Source organism: Talpa occidentalis, unplaced genomic scaffold, assembly GCF_014898055.3.
Source record: "Talpa occidentalis isolate TD23 unplaced genomic scaffold, MPIMG_talOcc4v2.1 talOcc4.13, whole genome shotgun sequence".
Classification (NCBI taxonomy): domain Eukaryota; kingdom Metazoa; phylum Chordata; class Mammalia; order Eulipotyphla; family Talpidae; genus Talpa; species Talpa occidentalis.
In genome coordinates this window covers 59335543-59348638 of record NW_023601322.1, presented here as the reverse complement: position 1 = coordinate 59348638, position 13096 = coordinate 59335543, and the positions used below count along the sequence as shown (strand labels likewise).

Genomic DNA, 13096 nt, shown 5'->3' with positions numbered 1-13096 from the left:
GGAGAGAGTTGGTGAAAAGAAGCACTGCGTGGGCAGACAGACTGCTGCCCCATTGTGAGGGCTGCGTTAGGTTTTTTCATCTTTAGGGAGGGCCTCTTTGTAGGTGAATGGTGTGCTCCTGACATTCCCCACAGCAGTCCAATAGTTTCTGGGTGTTGTGCCTCCTGATCTGGGTGTTGATGCCTAAGGGCCCTGGTCTCTGCAACTGGCCTACACTCATCCCATCTACCCCTCCCTCCCTGTGCCAGCCAGGGTCCCGACCCTGTATCTCCCTTCTTCCATCAACCAGTCCGGTAAGGAAGCCAGGAGTCTGCTGAAATCTGGCCTCCTCCTATCATGTGGGTCAAGTCTTTTATTTATTTATTTATTTGTTTATTTTAAAGATTTATTTTGTTTTTTTATGCATACAAGAGGGGTGGTGAGAGGATTCACCAGAGACAGAGTGGGGAGCAGAACAGGCCTATTGGCTGAAATACACTGCTGAGGGTGCAGCGGGCGAGACAGGAGAGGTCTGTTGCTCCATGTGGTAGCTCCCCGACTGGGGATTGAACTCATGCTGCAGTGGCTGCGGATAGCTTCATAGTGCTGAGATTTAACCCCTTGTGCCATCACAGAGGCCCATGTTTAGGTTTTTTAAAGGTAGGGTAAATGGGAAGTAGGGAATGGACCACAGGGAGTGGTCAGGAAAAGGAGAAATCTGGAGTTTTTCTAAGCAATGGGTGCTGTTCATGCCTCTTCATGCATCACATGCTCATTGTGGGGGAGGCTTGGTATGTGCAGGGTTGTGGGATTTGTTGGGCTCCACTTCACAAGGTTATTCTCAGCCAGCTTTTAGGCAGTCATGCAAGTACTTTGGGACTTTTCTACGGATGGTCAGTCTAAACCTGCCCCAACTGGTCCCCGACTGGTCAGGCCGACCAACTTTGAAAAGAAACAGGCAGATTATAAATCCCGAAAAGGAGGATGTAAACTGGAAACAAAGTTTCAATAATAGTTAGAGAGTCTATTAGATGATCAAAGTGAGGATTTGAACCCAGGAAGCAGTTTGAAAGATATTACTCTGTGAGAGCTGATCGCTTATCTGATAAAATAAGTTTGAATTTACTTATATAGGTAGGAACAGTGAGTCATTGACATGAAGAATGTAATTATTCTTAGTTCTAAGTTGTCCTGACCTAAAGATATACTGATGCTAGCAGGAGGCAATGCCGGGCTCACTCTCTTCCTTTCTAAAGAATGCAGTGCAGACAATGGAATATTACTCAGCAATCAAAAAAGATAAACTCATGCCATTCGCAATGACATGGATGGAGCTAGAAGGAATTATGCTCAGTGAAATAAGCCAGAAGGAAAAAGATGGTTTCACTTATAACAGGAATGTAGGGGAACCAAATAAGACAACAGTGTAAAAAATAATAATAATAACAGTACAAGCCACAACAAAGCAAAAACAGACAATTATAAACCAGAGTCATCCTGCAGGGGAGGAGGAGGGAGAGGGATCAGAGGGAGGGAGGGAGGAGCACAGGGGACTGTGGTGATGGTGCACAGGTGCCTTGGGGAAGGAAATTCTGGGGGACTAAATCTGAGGGGGTGGGGGAAAGCAAAGATGTAAAAAATGTAAAAAAATGATTAAAAAATGATAAAAAAATGTCTAAAAAAAGTAAAAAATGATAAATGTTGAAAGAAAGAAAGAAAGAAAGAAAGAAAGAAAGAAAGAAAGAAAGAAAGAAAGAAAGAAAGGAAAAGAAAAATAAAAGAATGCAGTGCAGAGATGCAACCTGGGTACCCATTGTTAAATTTTTTTAATTAATAATTTTATTTATTTTAAATAAATAAATTTAATAATAAATTTATTAATTTTATTTATTTTAAATACTTTTTTACATGGTTCTTCATTTATTTACAATGTGTGCTTTCTCAACTCAGTTATTGTCCCCATGAAATTCCCACCACCCATTCACCAGTGTACCGTCACTATGGTCCCTTGATCTCTTCCCACCCCTGTTTCGATCCTACTCCCTTCTTCCCCCATGCAGAATGTCCCTGGTTTATAGTGCTTGGTTAAATGTTCTTTATCTGGCTCATTGGTCGGGAGTGGGTGTGAAAAGATTGGCTTTACCTTTAGGCAGCAGAATTCCTGCATCAACTGTGGGGTGGAGCCTGTTCACGCTTTAAGTCTATGAAGATAACTGCTCTCTTGCCTGCTAGCTGGGGAGTGGAGGATGGGACCTCAGAAAATTTTACTATAGGTTCACAGGAATATACATGGGAAAGAAAGAGTAGAGTTAGTTCTTTACACAATTTTGATTTCCTTGAAAAAACAGACCCCTGTGCTTTGCAAGACTGCCTTTTACCTCTGTGCACTGCAACATGACTTTTTACTTTACAAAATCTTCTGTGTTTTATGAAACAGTTTCCAACCATGGACATAAGCCCCTGCCTTACAAAACAATGTCTGACCACACCTTTACTTCATTTTATTTTTTTTTTATAATAAAATTTATTTTTATATTCCCCCATACAATTGCAAACGCCCCATTCTGACCCCAATCCCTCCCCTCCCGCCCCCACCCCCCAAAAAGTGTCTCTGGTTCATAGTTTTTTGTTGATTTAGATTTTCACTTTCTTATAGTTATTCATTTTCCTGGTCCCTTATTTAAGTTTTCTAGATTCCTGCTATGAGTGAGACCATCCGGTATTTTTCTTTTTCTTTTTGGCTTATTTCGCTGAGCATGATCCCTTCCAGCGCCATCCATGTTGCTGCAAATTGCATGTGTTTATCTTTTTTGAATGCTGAGTAATATTCCATGGTGTATATGTACCACATCTTCTTGATCCAGTCATCTATTTTTGGGCATTTGGGCTGTTTCCAAAGCTTAGCTATTGTAAATAGTGCTGCTATAAACATAGGGGTGCAGGTGTTCTTTGGAATTGATGTTTCTGTGTCCTTTGGGTAAATACCTAGGAGTGGAATTGCTGGATCCTATGGAAGCTCTATGTTTAGTAGGTCCAGAAATCTCCACACAGCTCTCCACAGTGGTTGGACCAGTTTGCACTCCCACCAACAGTGCAGGAGAGTTCCTTTTTCTCCACAACCTCGCCAACATTTGTTGTTGCTAGTTTTTTTAATATGTGCCATTCTCACTGGTGTAAGATGGTATCTCATGGTAGTTTTGATTTGCATTTCCCTGATGACAAGTGATGTTGAACATTTTTCATATGTCTGTTGGCCATTTGCATTTCCTCTTCAGAGAAGTTTCTTTTTAGCTCTTCTGCCCATTTTTTGACTGGATTATTTTCTTTGTTGTTGCTGAGTCTCATCAGCTCTTTGCAGATTTTTGTGATCAGTCCTTTATCATTAGTGTTGGGTGCAAAAATGTTCTCCCAGTTGGTGGGGTTTCTCTTTGTTTTTGTTATTGTCTCTTTTGCTGTGCAGAAGCTCTTTAATTTGATGTAGTCCCAGCTGTTTATCTTTGCCTTCACTATCACTGCTTTGGGTGATGTGTCTGTAAAGATGTCTTTGATGTGCAAATCCCGTAGTGTTTCGCCTATATTTCCTTCTATGTATTTTATGGTTTCAGGTCTTATGTCTAGTTCTTTAATCCATTTTGAGTTGATTTTTGGGTATGGTGTGAGGTAGTGGTCAAGCTTCATTCTTTTGCATGTAGCGACCCAGTTTTTCCAGCACCATTTATTGAACAAACTTTCTTTGCTCCAATGCATATTCTTTGCTCCTTTGTCAAAGATTAGTTGACCATAAATCTGTGGGTTTATTTCTGGATTTTCTATTCGATTCCATTGGTCTGTATGTCTGTTCTTGTTCCAATACCATGCAGTTTTGGATGATTATGGCTTTGTAGTAGAGGTTGAAGTCTGGGAGTGTGATCCTCCATTCCCTTCTTTTTTTTTTCAGGAGAGCTTTGGCTATTCGGGGTTTTTTGTGATTCCATATGAATTTCATCAATAATTGTTCTATTTCTTTGAAGAATGACATTGAAATTTTGATTGGAATAGCATTGAATCTGTATATTGCTTTTGGTAGGATGGCCATTTTAATAATGTTTATTCTTCCAATCCATGAGCAGGGGATGTCTTTCCATTTCTTTGGTCTTCTTCTATTTCTTTTAACAGTGTTTTATAGTTTTCTTTGTATAGGTCCTTTACCTCTTTTGTTAGATTTATTCCCAAATATTTGATTTTTTTTGTTTCAATAATAAAAGGGATGGTTTTTTTGATTTCTTCTTCTTCAGATTTATTGTTTGTATATAGGAAGGCTACTGACTTTTGCGTGTTGATTTTGTATCGGCCACTTTACTGAACTGATTGATGAGTTGAATTAGTTTTTCTGTGGAGTTTTTGGGGTTCTCTATGTATATTATCATATCATCTGCAAATAGTGATAGTTTGACTTCTTCTTTTCCTATTTGGATTCCTTGGATGTCTTTCTCTTGTCTTATTGCTCTGGCTAGGACTTCCAGTATTATATTGAAAAGCAGTGGTGAGAGTGGACATCCTTGTCTTGTTCCAGATCTTAATGGAATTGCTTTCAGCTTTTCACCATTGAGAATGATACTGGCTGTTGGCTTGTCATATACGGCCTTTATGATGTTGAGGTACGTTCCTTGTATCCCAAGAATTTCAAGGGCTTTTATCATGAATGGGTGTTTGCACTTTGTTGAAAGCTTTCTCAGCATCTATTGATATTATCATATGGTTTTTATATTTCTTTTTGTTGATGTGTTGGATAACGTTGATTGATTTTCGGATGTTAAACCATCCTTATGTCCCTGGAATGAATCCTACTTGGTCGTGGTGAATTACCTTATGGATACACTGTTGGATTCTGATAGCTAAAATTTTATTGAGGATTTTTGCATCAGTGTTCATTAGGGAGATTGGCCTATAGTTTTCTTTTTTTGTGTTGTCCTTGTTCGGTTTTGGTATTTAGTGTAATGTTGGCTTCATAGAACGTGTTAGGTATTATACCTTCCTTCTCAATTTTTTGGAAGAGTTTGTGAAGGATAGGTACCAATTCGTCTCTGAAGTTTTGGTAAATTCATTTGTAAATCCATCAGGTCCTGGGCTTTTGTTTTTGGGGAGGTTTTTGATTACCATTTCAATTTCGCTAATTGTAATTGGTCTGTTTAGGTGTTCTATTTCTTCTTTATCTAGCTTTGCGGTGATTGTGTAGAGTTGTAGGAATTTGTCCATCTCCTCTAGATTGTTAACTTGTCTTCACAATTATAAACTGTATTCATAGTAGTTATTAATAATTCTTTTGATTTTCTGCTGTGTCCGTGTTGTGATTTCTCCTCTTTCATTTATTATCCTATTTATTTGTGCTTCTCCTTTTTTTGCCCTTGTGAGCCTGGCAAAGGGTTTATCTATTTAATTTATTTTTTCGAAGAACCAGCTCTTGGTTTCATTGATCTTTTGGATTGTTTTTTTAGTTTCGATTTCATTATTTCTGCTTTGGTTTATATTTCTTTTCTTCTACTGGTTTTGGGGCTTTTTGTTGTTCTTTTTTCTAGATCTTTGAGTTTCGAGATTAGGTTGTTTCTTTGAGTTCTTTCTTGTTTCTTGATGTGAGCATCTATTGCCATATATTTTCCTCTTATTACTGCTTTTGCTGCATCCCATACATTTAGGAAATGGTGTCCTCCTTGTCATTCAATCAAAGAATTTTTTAATCTTCTTTTATCTCCTTGTTATCCAGTGGACTTCCAGTAGTGTGGGTTTCAATCTCCACGAGGTAGGAGAATACCTTGCCTTCTCTTTATGGTTTATTCTAGTTTGATGCCTTCATGGTCAGAAAAGATGGTTGGTATGATTTCAATCTTGGTGTATCTGTTGATGTTGTCTTGTGCCCCAGTATATGATCGATCCTAGAGAATGATCCGTGTGCGCTTGAGAAAAATGTATATTCAGATTTTTTTGGGTTTAGTGTTCTATATATCTGTTAAGCCTAAGCACTCTAGATCCTTATTTAGAGCTTTAGTGTCTTTACTTATTTTTTGTCTTGTTGATCTATCCATTGTTGATAGTGGTGTGTTGAAGTCTCCCACTACGTATGTGTTTTCTCTGATGTCTGTTTTCAGAGATGCCAATAGTTGTCTGATATATTTTGGTGCTCCCTGTTTGGTGAATATATGTTAATGAGTGTTATTTCTTCTTGAAGTATTATCCCCTTGATCATAATGTAATGACCACTGGGGTCTCTTTTTATCTTTTTAAGTTTGAAATCTGTTTTATCTGATATGAGTATAGCTGTTCCTGCCTTCTTTTTTGTCCATTTGCTTGTAGAATTGTTTTCCATCCTTTAACTTTGAGTCTATTTTTATCTTTTGCAGCTAAATGTGTTTCCTGGAGACAGCAAAAGGTTGGGTTTGTTTCTTAATCCAGCCTGCAACTCTGTGTCTTTTTATTGGAGAGTTTAGTCCATTTACATTTAGAGTTAGTATTGATATGTTAGCATCTGTATTTGCCATTGTGTTTGTCTTTCCTTTGATTTTATTTATTTATTCTTTTAATAACTTTCTTTGGCCTTCTTTTGTTGTTATTCGTCCCTCTGAGGTTCTGGCTTTAGGACTCCTTGTAGTATTTTTTGGAGTGGGGGTTTAGTCGCAATGAAATTCCGGAGTTTCTGTTTGTCTGGGAAGGTCCATATTCTTTCTTCAAAGAGGAAGGAGAGCTTTGCGGGATAGAGTATTCTTGGTTGGCATCTGTTTTCTTGGAGTCTGTTGACTATGTCCCTCCACTCTCTCCTTGCCCGTAGTGTTTCTTCAGAGAAGTCTGATGTCAGTCTGATTGGTTTCCCTTTGAATGTTATCTGTTTCTTCCCTCTTGTTAGTTTCATTATTTTTTCTTTGTCTTGGATTCTTGGGAGCTTTACTATTATGTGTCTTGCTGTATTTTTCCTTTCGTCATGGAAGTTTGGTGTTCTTCTTGCTTCTTGTATATCAATTTTCAGATCCTTCTTAGAGTTTGGGAAGTTCTCTTCAATTATATCCATGAATATTTTCTCTGTACCTACATCTCTCTCCTCTCCTTCTGGGATTCCTGTAACTCTTATATTTCCTTTCCTCATGGAGTCAGATAGTTCCCGAAGTCTTTCTTCACTCTTTTTCCTTCGTACTTCTCCTTCCTTTTCTGTTTTAGTTCTTTTTATTTCTGTGTCTTCAAGAGTACTTATTCGTTCTTCCATTTCATCTATTCTGCTTTCCTTGCTTTTCCCAGAGTTCTTTAGCGTCTCCATTAATTCTTTGATCTCCTGCATTTCTTTTACTTCCCTCTTTAGGGACTCAATTTCATTCTTCTGGTCATTAATTATTTTCCCCTTATCATTGTTTTCCTTTATGACTTCTGTCAGTTTTTTAATCACAGCAATTTTAAATTCTCTATCTGGAAGGCTCAGAAGTTCTTCCAAGTTACTGTCGTTGCAATCTGGTAGATGGTTTTCTTTTTGTGGTGTGCTATTTTGCTGAGGAGTTGCTGGGTTGCATGTTGTTTTTCTACTCCCTACTGCCTGTTTTCTAATTTGCCGTATTCCTTGTGACACTGTGTTGCTGGTACTGGCCGGCATCTTGGGCGACCTTCCCAGCTCACCACTGGCTCCTCTGGGGAACTTCTGCTGGGTTCACAAGTCTCCAGCAAAGACAGGTCCCTGCTCTGTCTCCTCGGTGAGCCTTCTGCTGGGTTCACACAGTCTCCAGCAAGAAGGGTCCCTGCTGCAAAATGCCAGAGCCGGGGACGCGCTCCCCTGCACGCCCGGTCTGCCCCAGCGGTGGGTGCTGCTCCCCTCTGGGCTGGAACTGCAGGCTAGAAGGTGCCCGGTGTGGGCAAGCCTCCCAGCTTAACCTCTGTCTCCTCGGTGAGCCTTCTGCTGGGTTCGCACAGTCTCCAGCAAGAAGGGTCCCTGCTGCAAAATGCCGGTGCCGGCGACTCGCTCCCCTGCACGCCCGGTCTTATTTCTGGATTTTCTATTTGATTCCATTGGTCTGTATGTCTGTTCTTGTTCCAATACCATGCAGTTTTGATGATTATGGCTTTGTAGTATAGTTTGAAGTCTGGGAGTGTGATGCCTCCATTCCCTTCTTTCTTTTTCAGGAGAGCTTTGGCAATTCGGGGTTTTTTGTGATTCCATATGAATTTCATCAATAATTGTTCTATTTCTTTGAAGAATGACATTGAAATTTTGATTGGAATAGCATTGAATCTGTATATTGCTTTTGGTAGGATGGCCATTTTAATAATGTTTATTCTTCCAATCCATGAGCAGGGGATGTCTTTCCATTTCTTTGTGTCTTCTTCTATTTCTTTTAACAGTGTTTTATAGTTTTCTTTGTATAGGTCCTTTACCTCTTTTGTTAGATTTATTCCCAAATATTTGATTTTTTTTGTTTCGATATTAAAAGGGATTTTTTTTAATTTCTTCTTCTTCAGATTTATTGTTTGTGTATAGGAAGGCTACTGACTTTTGCGTGTTGATTTTGTATCCTGCCACTTTACTGAACTGATTGATGAGTTGAATTAGTTTTTCTGTGGAGTTTTTGGGGTTCTCTATGTATATTATCATATCATCTGCAAATAGTGATAGTTTGACTTCTTCTTTTCCTATTTGGATTCCTTGGATGTCTTTCTCTTGTCTTATTGCTCTGGCTAGGACTTCCAGTATTATATTGAAAAGCAGTGGTAAGAGTGGACATCCTTGTCTTGTTCCAGATCTTAATGGAATTGCTTTCAGCTTTTCACCATTGAGAATGATACTGGCTGTTGGCTTGTCATAGATGGCCTTTATGATGTTGAGGTATGTTCCTTGTATCCCAAGAATTTCAAGGGCTTTTATCATGAATGGGTGTTGCACTTTGTCGAAAGCTTTCTCAGCATCTATTGATATTATCATATGGTTTTTATATTTCTTTTTGTTGATCACACCTTTACTTTATTTTTTTTTTTTTTTAAATAGAGGCATGTTTTATTTATTTATTTGTTTGTTTGTTTGTTTTTGTTCTGTTTATGCATGCACTGGGTACAGTCAGAAGCGCGGGAGGGTGAGAGAATTCACCAGAGCCAGAGCGGGGAACAGAGCAGGCAGAAGGACCGAAGTACACTGCTGAGGGGAGCAGCGGGCGGCAGGAGAGGTCTGCGCGCCATGTGGAACCCTCCTCTGGTGGCCGGGGAGCAGCCGGGGATCGAACCGGCGCCGCAGAGGCCGCAGTCAGCATCGCAACCCAGCGCTCAACCGCTGCGCCACCGGGGAGGCCCCACACCTTTACTTTAAACTGAGAAGTGAATGTTGGGAAGGAGCCAGCGGTGAGAATATCTGGAGGGAGGGTGGAGAGAATAGTTGTGGACAGACCCAGAGGCAGGGATGAGTCTGGAATGTTTGAATGACAGACAGAAGGAAGGCTGGTGTGGCTCCAGGGCATTTAGTAAGGGAAGAATGTTAGGGGATGAGATATTGTGATTTATAAGAAAATGAATATTTAGATGACCCAAACACATGCCTCATGCCTATTTGGTGTTCATTGACAGTTCCTGGCTCACAGCTCTGAAAATCATTGGAATTTTCCAAGTGTAGAGAGTGTTGTGCCTCTTACTGTGTGAATGAGGTGACTTTGAGAAGCACCTAGAATGGGGGCTTGTTGCCAGGAGAATTAACCACATGATTTCTAAGTTGGAAGTCCCAACCCAGACCTCTGGGGAGAGGAAAAGGCTGGAGGTTGAATCAGTCACCAATGACCAGTGACTTAATCAATCATGCCTATGTTATGAAGCCTCCATAAAATCCCAGAGGTGGGAGTGCTCTGGGTTGGTGAACTTGTAAAGATTTGGGGAGGGTAGTGTGCCTGGAGAGAGAATGGAAGCTTTGCATTCCCTCCCTCCACCCAGACTTTGGCCTATGCATCTCTCCCACCGTTCTGAATAATATTCTTAGTAATAGGTTGGTGATCTAGTGAGTAAACAGATTTTCTGAGTTATATGAACTACTCTAGCAAGTTAATTAAACTTGAGAAGGAGATCATGGGAACCTCTGATTTATCGCCAGTCTGTGGGATTGGGGTTGAGACTGTGATCTGAGGTGAAGGGGGGTCTTGGAAAACTGAGCCCTTTTCCTGTGGAAGCCGATGCTCTCTGCAGGTCGTGTCAGAATTGAGCCAAATTAAGTTTAATATTTGGACTGGTTTCCAAGAATTGCTTGGTGTGGGACCCGACACACACACCCACATTATAGTTGATTCCAGGAAGCCTTTTCAAAGGATGAGACAGAAGAGGCAGAGCAGGACCAGGTCACACAGAACCTTGTAAGGCCTGGTATGGAGTTCAAATCTGACCCTTAGTGTGATAAGCAGCCATTGCAGTTTTGAACAGGGTCCAACTGATGTTTTTTGAAGATCTCTTTGTCTGTTGTGGGTAGTGAATCGTGACAGGGTGGCGAGAGTGAAGCACTGAGACCAGTTGGGGGTGTCACTGGTTTACCAGGTAAGAGATGATGGTCACCTCCTGATTGATTGTGAGCTGGGTGGGATAACCAGAACATAAATAAGGAGAGAAGACCCTCTCATCTCTTTCTCCTTCAGGTCTCTTCCCATTGGCTGCCCAAATTGCCATGAGTTCATCAACCCAGATGCTCCAAACAAGGAGTTTCTAAACAGCCCACTTTCTGAGTGTTGACTGACTGCTCGGCACTGTTCTGTAGTGGCATCTTAGCTCACCCAGCCCTCCCAATGACCCGGAAAGGTAGATGCTGTTATCTCATTTTACAATTGAAACTGAGGCACAGAGAAAGGCAGTTACCCGGCCAGGGCCACAGAGCTCGTGAAGAGCCAGGACTTGAATTCACGCCTTGGGCCACTGGAACAGGTGCTCTCAACTGGGACCCAAACACCTTCCACTCAGCAGAGAGTGGGGTTAAAGCCAGCATGTGTGCTATTCCCTTGAGTATATCATTCTTTATTAAAGCTGCTATGTGAATGAGTTACTCTTTAAATAATAGATGACTATAAAATTAATGAACAGGATTTTCTAAAATCTTACCTTTTATCTTTTTATGCTGGTTTCTGTTAATAATGACCACTTATTTGAGTTGGCACTGATATATTCTCAAGCTGAAGGACCTCCAAGGTCCGGGACTCTGGGGTCAGGCTCCTCTGCTGCTGTAGGTGTGAGCTTCGGCGTGGTTCCTTGGTCAGGGTCTGTGCTTCCCCTTTGCTTCCTGCTTGGCCTGCAGAGTCAAGGTGCCCCTTTGTTCCTGCGCACACATGGTGACCTCTTCTTTCTCCTCCTTCACTTCTTTCCTGGTGGGATTGCCAGATAAAATACCAGATGCTCAATTAAATTTTTATTTCAGGGGCCTCCCTGGTGGCGTAGGGGTTAAGTCTCAGCGCTATCACGCTATTACCACTGAGGCCTGAGTTCAATTCCTGGCCAGGGAGTGAACCCACATGGTGCAGCAGACCTCTCCTGTCATGCCTGCTGCTCCCCTCAGCAGCGTATTTCAGTGGATCTGCCTGTTCTGCTCCCCTTTCTGTATCTGGTGAATCCTCTCATTCCCTGCACCTTTGGCCTGCATCCCACTCCTTGTATGCATAAAGAAATAAAAATAAATAAAGTTTGATTTCAGATAAACAGTGAATACTGTTTTTAGTATAAATATATCCCATACAACATGGGACACAATTATATTAAAAAATTACTCACCCTTTCCTCATATGAGGATACAAGACCCAGAAGAGGCCCTCACCCGACCATGAATAACTGCATTTAAAAGATTTTAAATATGGTGATATGAAGTTTAATGACACGTTTTATTTAACCCACTATATCCAAAATAATACTTTGATATATAATCAATGCAAAAATTATTCACAAGATAGCTTACTTCTTTTTGTGTTTGTGAAGTCTTGGAAATCTAGTGTCTTTTACACTGACAGCACATCTCGATTGGGATTTTCCATGTTCAGGTGCCCAATGGCCATGTGCAGCAGCACAGAGCTGGAGGTGTAGACCAGGGCCTGTGGAATCCGCCTGGCCAGGCTCTGCTGCCCACAAGTACCTTAATGTCTTTGGGCCAATTTCTGCCTCTTTAAAAGGAACTTGAAGGGGCATCCCTGGTGGCACAGGGATTAAAAACACAGCGCTATCAAGCTATCACCAGCCACTGCAGCAAGAGTTCGATCCCTGGCCAGGGAGCTACCCACAGGGCGCAGCAGACCTCTCCTGTTTCTCCTGCTGCTCCCCTCAGCAGTGTATTTCAGTAGATCTGCCTGTTCTATTATCCGCTCTGACTCTGGCGAATCCTCTCACCCCCTCACCTCTGGCCTACACTCCAGTTCTTGTATGCATAAATAAATAAATCTTTAAAAAATAAATAAAATGAGCATGAAAATAGTCTCCCTCTATGTCAGGCATGACTCAACCATATAACAGAGTGATCTCCATAAAAAGAGGAGGTTCCATGTCCCCTGCCACTGTGTAGGAAAAACAGAGGAAGACTTGAAAGAGGACAGGAGACATGTGGAGCTGAGACATGTAGAGGCACTTGGAAGAGCCGAGAGAGAGAGACCCATGGGGAGGCTTACAAAGACAGTCTGTAATTTGATTTGTACTTTGGTTTTGCTCCTTTTATCCCAGACTTGTCTGGCCCTTCTGCCCCTTCCCCATGGTTCCCGGCCAGAAAATGCCTCAGACTTGTGGCAAATTTTCAGGCCTCAGTGGTCCCACTTTGGGCCAACCCTCTTTGACAGGGCATTTACCCACAAGGTGATGGGTAACTTTGGGTGTTTCATTGGGAAACTATTATCCTTTTTTGTTCTTCTCTGTCTATGCACACTCATCCTATTAAAGTTCTTTCACACTAAGAGAATGCTTTATCTTTATTCGGTGGATGGTGGAACCTATTTAGAGTGTATAGGTCTGGGGGATCCCTGGGTATCCTTCAGTCTGCCCACTAACACATGTATTAGCCCTTTCCATTCTCACAACACTGTTACTTGTTGATGACAATGGTGATGATTATCCCCATCTTACTAAAGAAAAACCCAAGGCTCAGAGAAGTTAAGTAACTTTCCCAAGGTCACACAGCTTGCTTGAC

The 13096-nt window shown here is 41.2% G+C and overlaps 1 protein-coding gene across 1 annotated transcript in view; it reads left to right on the top strand.

Annotated features, from left to right (window-relative positions):
• ARHGEF37 (Rho guanine nucleotide exchange factor 37) overlaps window positions 1-13096 on the top strand; it is a 72361-nt gene that overhangs the window by 28868 nt on the left and 30397 nt on the right. The gene's annotated exons all lie outside the window — the stretch shown is intronic.